Raw genomic sequence first — 10,275 nt, forward strand, 5'->3', positions numbered from 1 at the left:
GTTACGTGTCGTCATCGGTATTGTTTTAGTTCTCGTCATTTTATTGTATTTGTCTTTATCATTTATTAAACCCCATTCCTTTGAAGCTATCCTGTGTACGGGTTCGCCTCCTTCCTTCCCGGGTTGTGACCTGTAGGCTTGTTTTACTAAATATTAGCTAAATATGTACGCATTTTTTGTCTGGAAATGAGTGACTTTCATTCAACACGTTTCCAGAACATACTTCAATGCAGATTTTTGGCAGTATTGTACATATAATAAGCCTGATTGAGGAGTTTTGGGAAACAAGACTTTTTTTTGGAACAAAGAATTCTGTGGAAAACCAATAATTACCATTCCACCTGCCTCTGCCACTTTTGTGGTAGTGGTAGTTTTCTGCCACTTCAAGTGATAATGAAAGGGCTTCATACCTAACTGATTTTCCTATTGAAATTTCACAAGAATTGAATTTCAAATTCCTGTCAATCTGAACCCATTTCTGATGTTTTCACTTTTTTCACACATTCTCTTTTATACCTGTGTTAATCAGTAACAGATGAGTTGTCTGTTATTTGATTGGCAGATCATACCTTGGGTGATAAACTTTGCAGGAATATAGGCATTTAAATTAGGTTCAATCTGTCATTAATCACTCTAATTATCCAATAATGTCACTGATCTGTGTATCAGATCATTTACAGTACAGTTAGACAAAATAGAGTTTGGCTTATTTATAATATTGATTTACACAAACATTGAATTTAACCTATATTAACATTTAATATATAATTAATCCGATTACATAGCTATTAATGAAGGGAAAATTTTCTTTATCAAAAATGACAATTTTAATTAGATGATATTAGTTCTAGAAAGAAAAAGATCAGCCAAAAGTTAAGTAAGGTATAAAATACTTAAGATGCTATGACAGTTAAACTAGCATTGACAGTGTGGTGGAGTAGAGATAGCAGAAGTACTGTAGTAGATTTCTTCCTAACATACCTCTGAAGTGATTTATTCCTTTGTATCACAGTAATTTGGCAACAATTCCAGTTTATTAATAAAAGATGACACATCATTATCACATAATAGTTGCATTTTATATTTCTGAACGTCCATGAGACAAATTAGTTCCTCTTCATAACATCTGTAAGCATCTGTAAACTCTTATTTTTCTAAAACCTAAGACAAACTCAAGTCAGGTATAATTTGTGAGTCCATGGAGAACACATTGTTTGAAACTGCACAACGTAATCATTTTACGTATTACACAAAATCCACTGGTGATTGATACGGCACAAAAGTAAACAGTTATGAAAATTCCATTTTCTTCTGCTGACAAGGATAGACCACCTCCAGATTTTATTCTGCTCTCTTTCCCCAAAGTATATCAGTAGAATATAAGTTGTATCAGTAGAAATTGTTTGCATACATAGATTTAATAATGCTTCTTGGATTTATTCATAGACATCTAAAGTAGCTCTGTTTTGGCATGGAAGCTGCCAGAACTACTGTATTGAACATGTTCTTTCTCTGAGAACTTCTTTATGGCTGTAAGGTTTTTCCTCCCTGACTATTATATCACTGTATTGATCAGAATTTGGGAGTGAAGTAAGATAGCACATGCCTTACAGCTAAAACCTTAAAAGTAACCGGCTTGCCAGAAGACTAACTCTGAATAAGTGCAGAGATCAGTGTTGACAAAGGTCAGGGAAGGGCAATTGCTGTCTCGTAGCAAGCAAACAGTATTTTGATGACACACAGACACTGTTCCTGTAGGCTATTAGATTAAACTCAGACTTGTTTGGAAGCTTAGTGGCCAGATGAGAATTCATAAAAAGCTTTGAATGCTTCAGCCATGGGCTACAGTATGAGCTTATCTTGAGTTCAGCCATGCTGCTACTCAAACCACAGAGGTGTGAAGGCTATTGACAGCTAGGAGACAGTTTAGGAAGATAAAGAACTATACTGGTCAATAAATAAACAGTGGTTAAGTATTAGCAAAACAATACATCTAACTTAAATACAAAAAGCATGCAAAGACAACTTCGAGAAGTAGTGCAGTATCATGTTGGATGACTACATCCAAATGTCAGTGCAAGTTATAAAAACTGTAAAACTTTGAATTTACTTAAGCTGTAGTCCAAATCCTTCATGCAGGGAAAATGTTCATAATAGATATGTGTTGTTTATGCATCTGAGGCTACCAAATGTTTCATGATTAGAACTGTATGAGGTTGGTTTTCTCTATGTAATTAATATTTAATTAAACATATATCTATGTACAATATAAATGACATTAGATATTAATACATCAGTGGTAGTAAATGCAGACTGAAAAAGGAAACCATTTGCTAAAAAGTGCAGAAAAAAGTTATGATACAAAACAATACTACAATAAAACCACAAAATAAAAGTAATGACTAATGAACGAGATGGCAAAGTCTGATATAAACATCTAATATGAGTATAGTCTATAGCTAATGTACTGTTGAATGAAGAGTTTGTAATTATATAACAATTATTACAATCCCTGAAAATGTACTTTTATTTAACATTAGAATTTCCACCCTCACCATTTAGCAGTTTATAGAATAGCACTTGATCCAGCATGTCAGTCAACTCCCACTTCTACAAACAATGCTGTTTCCCAGAGTAAAACACAGCCAACTAATATGACTGCCAAGGGTACACATCCCAGCATCCACAGACTTCATCCAATTTTCACTCACCTGATGTCTAATCACAGACACCTGAACACAATCACCTCACACGGTGTTTAAGGACTCCAGTTCCACACTCACGTTGTGAAGTAATTGTGCAGTGTGTTTATATCTGATCTTACTAAGATATTCTTTGTGTATTGCTTATTTGGTTTTGATCTTAAATTTTCTCCAAAGTTTTGTCCTGTTACAGTGGTTTGCACATCCTCTGGTCTTTTGCCGATTTGTGGATTATGAACTTGCCTCATGATTTGAATATTTCAAAATAATTTCACTGAATCTGCTTCAGTCATCTTTCTGTGACCTAATAGTTCACCTGCTATCTGGATCCCAGTCCATGCGTGCTCCTGGGATGTGTAGTCCATGGAGCCATATTAGTAGGCCGCATTGTTGTGATCAGAGGAACAGTTTTCTGTCATGCTCTGGTATTTTATTGTGAATACCATTTACTGAAGCCACTACAATGACAAATGGAATGTACAGTATGGAATGCAGTGTATTTGATCATGCTTTTTATTATTTTGAGTTTTTGTTCATTCAATGCATATCCTATATATATATATATATATATATATATATATATATATATATATATATATATATATATATATATATATATATGTATGTATGTATGTATGTATGTATGTATATGATAGGTGGTGTGTATATAGACGCAGGTGGTGTGTCTTGTACATTATTTATTTAAGGGAAAATGCCCATAGCTATCAAATTCCCAGATCTTTAAACAATGATGTGCTAATGCACCATATTGAAAATGGCTGTATGTCTGTTGTTTCTATTCCGAGAGAGAGAGAGAGAGAGAGAGAGAGAGAGAGAGAGAGAGAGAGAGAGAGAGAGGATTGTGGTCACTGTTAGTAGTGGAGTGGATTTGTGTATTTGCGATATCTGGTATAATTGAGTTACTATTTAGAAAAGGAAATTGTGTGGAAAGGTAAACAGTGAGCTGGTATGTAGTAGCTCACTTTGTGATAACAGTATTATTATTTGGAGACATTAGCTGATGATATTAAATTCATAACACTTACCTCATGATATAGCCTAATGTTATGTTAGCAACAGGGATCCCACTACAGCTGTATACAGATAGGCGTAGCAAAATTACTCGTCACCTCAATAAAGTCTCCCCATAAACGCTGAGGCTACACTGCTGCCTATAAACTGCTTGAACTATATTTCCGAGATGTACAAGTTTTTTGAAAGGTCACATAAATAAAACAGACATAAAACACTGTCTCGCTGATGCTAAGTTTAGAACACAGTAATTCTCTGAAGGCTTTCTAACGGTCAGGATAAACTGGAGACTTTCTAGAACCATAAACCGAACACATTCTTATTTATATTCCAAACTACTTTTTTGTTTTTCGTCAACTCTAGTAAAAGTTTTGATTTTTTTTTCTCTCTTTGTTTTGTTTTGCATTGTCTTAATTGTCGCTAGCGCAAGATTTCTGTAAAACTGCTTTGAGACAATGTCCATTGTAAAAAGCGCTATACAAATAAACTTGAATTGAATCTTAATTGTATGTCAGCAGTCATGATTGTTTGCTACAAATGCAAAAAGTAGAATGCAGTTATGAGAGCTAACAGAGATCAAACTGAAAAAAACTTTACTTTTCTAAAGCTTTTCAGTAAAATAGTAACATGTGAGTAAAGAATGTCAAATAGACAGATTGTTGTTGAAGTGTGGAAGCCTATATACTTATTTTTCAAGGACCTCTTGGGAATCCCATACCCATTTTGAACACATAATAGTGTAACTGCTGCAATCACAGTAAACACCTTATTTTTCCATGAAAAGGGTTCCTCACTAGCTCTTTGAATTGAAGACTTCCAAAAAGTCTTTTACTTGGAATCATCATTGTAACGGTAAACAATCTTTTGTAGCGTTCCTCCTGGAACCTTTTGTAGGTTTACCCTTACAAATACTTTATTCCTGTGCCTTAGAGAAACACAGCATGTGAATTTTTTTTTTATGGATTATGTGAACACTTAATATGTGAATACTATAACATATATAAATTGTGTGGGAATAAATATCACAAATATAAAATTAACCAACACAAGTACATGTACACAAGTGAACAGTTCAAGTGTAAAAAAAATGGCTGAAATATTATGCACAATATTCCTAAAAATCAAATGTAATTATTCACTTGACATTCGTTTGACTTTTCCTTAAGGCCTAAGCTAAAACTGATCATTAATATTTACCAAAACCTTTTATCGAGATCTTTGAAGTGAAACCCAGAACTGTCTTGGCGTAAGAAAGCAGTGGATTTAATAGTCCTTTTCCCACAAGCAAACATAGGGAGGAAAATATTACAAACCCACGATAAGATTATTTCTGTTTCATGTTTATTCCAGAAATATTTGCTGAAATACCACAATCAGAGGCACATGCAGCTGAAGAAATAAAGTCTAACCTACTTAAATAAAGTCAGTTTTGAGGCTTCGGCAAACCGGTTCATGTTTATTTATTGTAGTGGCCACACATCCTCTCTAGCGTCCAGGCACATTGAATATGTTTATAATCCAGCCCTGATTAAATATTCTGTAAACTTCTGGGAGGTCATGTGACTACTAAATGAATCAGGCACCTTAATTAAACAAAAACACTTTCAAGGAATATCAAACAAAAAAAAAAGGTAAAAGAAAAGATTACTGATCACTTATTTGACTCTATGATAATTATATGCAAAGGAAGCAGTTTCAATATTTGTTAAGAAATAATACTACTGCGTATATAACTGTTAGTGACCTTGAGACTGGTGTAGTGGGAAAAACATAATTGAAGGCTATTTTTCTCTAAGGTTAAAGCTATATGTTGTTCTTATACCACAGTACTAGTGAATTCCCCAACCTGATTGGTCAATTTTCTGATAAATTTTCTATAAACAGCAGGTTTGATAGCAGTTCTGGCTATAGTTCAAGTAATGGGTTTAAATTAATGCACTTGTTCTAATACCTTATCTATCTTTATATATATTTAATAGTAACAACTAATTTACAGGGCCTTGTATGAAGGATGCCGTACATCAGATAATCTAAGGCCAATTATAAATGCATGCATAATAATAAACATAAAATGCAATAATGTTGATAAGGTTTAGCTCCCTGGACTTATTTCCTAGACATTCCTTAAATAAATGTAACTATAAATGGATATTATACAGTAATTAACATTAATTTCTCTTCGTGACTGGGTGCATCACACTACCCATTCATTGATTTTTACCTTACAACATGGGCACAATCGTGTATTCCTTTCTTATACACTGACATTTGAAATGATTAAAAAAAAAACAGGGTTCAATACAGATGATGATTTTCCTTTGACACAAAGGACTGGGGTGTGAGTGATGCGGGATGATTTACAAGAATGGCGGTAAAACGTTCATAAAACTATGAATGTCCTTGCAAGGGCACTTATAAAAAACAGGGTTCAATACAAGCAGCTCTTTTAACCTTTGGTTTAATACAGGAGATTGGTTAGACCTGACCTTGGTCCTACAGCAGTATACGCTCATCTTTCATGACTGGTTAAATAAATCACATCAGCAATGTCAGTTACAGTGAAGGGAGGATTGGGTAGACTAAAATAAAGCCAAGAGAACTCTAGTTCTGTCAAGGGTTCTTTTTTAAGCTGACAAAGCTTTCTTACAACTCACTCTTGATGAGTGCTTGTCATCATTTATTTATTTATTAACATGGATGCGGTAGGAATTGCTATGTGTGATATGCATCCACACTTATATTCTACACGATGTTCAAATTTCCAAAAAAATACAGGGAAATATATATTCCTTTATAAAAAGAACCAAATACATGCTCTCATTTCCTTTTTTCAATATTATAGCACATACTCTTTTTAAATATTTTCAACCCCTAGATAATCCATAAACAGATCCGAAGATGTTTATACAGTTATAGCAGTAACATGTAAATCTAACTGTTAGGATTGATTAATGCATCATCTTACAAGGTCTTATCTATGGCATAGAAGGACGATAGAGTAAATGATCGTGCTCATTCATGTTCATTACACTTGTGAGAGTATTCCACACATGCCTTTTTAATTACTGATGATGAAGTGTTCCGGATGTGTCACCAAAGCGATGTGAAAAATAATAGCTCAAATGAAGATCAAATCTAGAATGTTTCACTCTGCATAATGTCTGGATGATGTGATTTGTGTGTTTCGATAAATCTAATTCAATATTAACAGAAATAAATTCTGAATTTGTATACAGATGTAGTGTGTTGCTTCAAATCTAATGAATTATTTCATTCATTTGTAGAGCTGACAGCTGTGCTTGATTGCTAAAAAATTCTGTCCATCCCTATTATTAATAGACTGAGGGTTCAAATCCTGACAATGCTAGAACATATCTTGGCAATGAGCCAAGATAGCAAAATTGCCTGTATTCTCTGGGAGGCAGGATAGTATAATCTCTCTCAGCTATCAATCAAAGCAACACCAGCCAATGTTAGGTGTCTGTGAGGTCATGTATGCAGAGGAGCACGTTCCTCTGAGAGTGCTTCACTACCCTGCAATGCAGCATAAGCAACAGTTTGAAATTATGTGGTTGGCTGGCTTCACATGTCTCAGAGGAAACAAGTGTTGGCCCATACACCCTTCTTGGTTGGTAGCCGTCATAAGAAACGTGAGAGCTGGCTGGTGGGAGGGAATTATTAGGTGAACAAATTGTGGAGAAAATGGTGGTGAATGCATATTGCTGGTATATTCATGAGCAATTCAAGAAGCCATGTTGCATATAACCATCATGATGTACTGTACTATTATTGAGGATTACTGACATATAAGTCATATAGGTATATGAACATTTCAGCTAAGACATCATAACACTTAAGTAGTTGCCTAGAGCATGTGGCACGGTTTCCTAAAAAAACAAAAATCTCTCATAAAGCTGAGATGAGTAAAATCTGCATAAGCAGCAGGCTGCTTTGCAATACATAGTCTTAGTAGGAGCTCAAACCCACACTAATTATCATAATTTGGAGGATTGAGCTCTGAAGTGTGATCAGGAAGAAAATTGATAATTTTTCTCCTCCAGATGTGTGCACCTTCATAAACACAAAAGCAGAGTGAAGAAAGGTAGCATTTGTTTCTTCTAAGCTCTTGTTTTAACCACTGGTTGAATGAAAGGAACCTGGCAGGATGGGTTTATGACTGTTAAGACATGACAACTAGCAGTCATTAACCCCCTCTATCTCCCATTCTCCCATTCTCCCACATCTACTGGGTTTCTAGATGGAATATAATGTATCATAGTACATATAACTACATTTGTACATATGTACATTTGTACATTTGTACATATAACTACAAAGAGGATAATTGAACATAAATATATGTCTTGGAATACATCAATGGTACAAAAGATAAGACAAAATCAACAGCTCTTATTCTCCAGCCCCGATTAGAAGAAAGCAGTGTATGTGATATCTGGCCTAGTAATATATTTGGTTTAGGATGGAAATTGTGCATCAGGGAAAAATGTGAAGCACAAATTAAAGCCAGGCAGCACGCTGATGAGAGTGACTAGCATTGCTGTCCCACAGTTCCTCTTTTTTCGGTGTCCTGTGACATCGCCCTGCACCTGTCCGGTGGGGGGCGTCGCTTCACATCCGGTTTCCGTGGAGGACGCTGCCCCACTTCCTGTCCACGGGGATGTTGCAGGCCCATGTTTTGCTCCATGGATTTTTTTCTGTTGATTTTTCTGTTTTGTGGAGGATTTTTTTTTCCCCAGCCTCCCTCCCCTTCCTGCTTTCTGAGAGGTTAGTCGGGCTGCGGTGCGTCGGGGGGTTGTGCTCGGCCTCCTTACTCGGCTGTGGACGTCGCTCGGGCCCCCCTGTTCGGCTGTGGACGTCGCTCGGGCCCCCCTGTTCGGCTGTGGACGTCGCTCGGGCCCCCCTGTTCGGCCGTGGACGTCGCTCGGGCCCCCCTGTTCGGCCGTGGACGTCGCTCGGGCCCCCCTGTTCGGCCGTGGACGTCGCTCGGGCCCCCCTGTTCGGCTGTGGACGTCGCTCGGGCCCCCCTGTCCGGCTGTGGACTTCGCTCGGCCCCTCTGGCTGCGCCGCCGTGTGCCTTGCTCCCCCCACCTGCCTCGCCGTGTGCCTTTTTGTTTATGTTCTTTGTTCACGTGTCTGCCCCGCCCTTGTCTTTTCCTCCCCGCCTCTGCACACCTGTCCCTCATTTGTCATGATTATCATTAGTATTTAGTTGAGCCGTGTTGCCTTGTGCAGCGCGGAATCCTCTGTTGTCTTCGTCTGGTTTTGTCTTTGTCCTGTTTAGTGTTCTTTTAGTTAATAAATCCTGTTTTTGTTAAGCTGTCCTGCATTTGGGTCCGTTTTTATCCCACGACCGTGACATAAGCTGTGTCTTTTGTGTTATATTACTAACAGGCTGGAGAAGCAAAAGAGAAAAGCTGCTAAACTTAAGTGATAACAAACTAAATTGCTTTGGTGAACTTCACTGTTGCAATATAGCCAGTCATGTTTTGCATGTGTAAGAGATAATTGTAATAAGAAAGGATTGTCTATCAAACTATATCCAGTTTGGCATCTTGTGAAAATGCCTCATTCCATTCATATGCTGATTTCATACTAATGTAAAATTTCATGTTTTAAAGTCTTAAGGTCATACCTCGAAAATATGAACTTAACAAAAGTGATAGCGGGAACTAACTTGCTTTGCAGAAGCTCCACAACCTTAAATGCAACTATAAACAGTTTTAAAAAAAGAACGTTTATGCAAGCACAGTGCAGAATTTCAAAGTATCTCAGAGAGTATCCTGTTGTTTGAAAGAGTGCTGTGTTTTGATCTCTAGGGCTCATTTCGAACAGAATGAGAGAAGATAAATTGTGCAGATGATCCTCATTTGTTATTATCTTTCTAATCCCCATGCTCCAGCCTCACCTTTGAATCGCAAATTAATTTACAATTTAAGATGCAGACTCCGTGCTCAGCATAAAACACTGAGAAGAAAAAAACAGGAGAGGGTATTTATGTAGTGTTTTATCATCCCTGAAATCTTCATTGTAGTGCCGTGTTAACATCAAGGAACCTTCTAGTGTAACTATAACTGCGGAATAAATAGCCCATTTATTACACTGTTGTATTTAGCTAGATGACTCATTTATTATTAATTATTCTGTTTTTCTCCAATCTACAAAACATATAACTGATTAATGACTAAAACAGAGGTCAAACCGGGACAGCTCTGAATCAGAGCATGGCTTTACATGGGCAAATGTACAGAAATACTTTAAACTTTCACAAAGCACATTTTAATGACCATATATTATCAAGTAATTTATGATCAAATTTTTATCAAAGGTATTTAATCGTTCAGCTGATTTCCTGAAACTGCATCGTTACATCACATTAAATAAAAGTCAAGCACATAGAATTTATGCAGATACAGCTTCAGAGTTGAGGAAAAATGTTACCACAATGACTTTGACTGTGGTGTTGTTGAGGGGGTAAAGATCTTAAGGATATCCTGGCGTATTTCAAGCAATATTCTCTTTA

The sequence above is a fragment of the Tachysurus vachellii genome, chromosome 17, assembly GCF_030014155.1.
Source record: "Tachysurus vachellii isolate PV-2020 chromosome 17, HZAU_Pvac_v1, whole genome shotgun sequence".
NCBI lineage: Eukaryota > Metazoa > Chordata > Actinopteri > Siluriformes > Bagridae > Tachysurus > Tachysurus vachellii.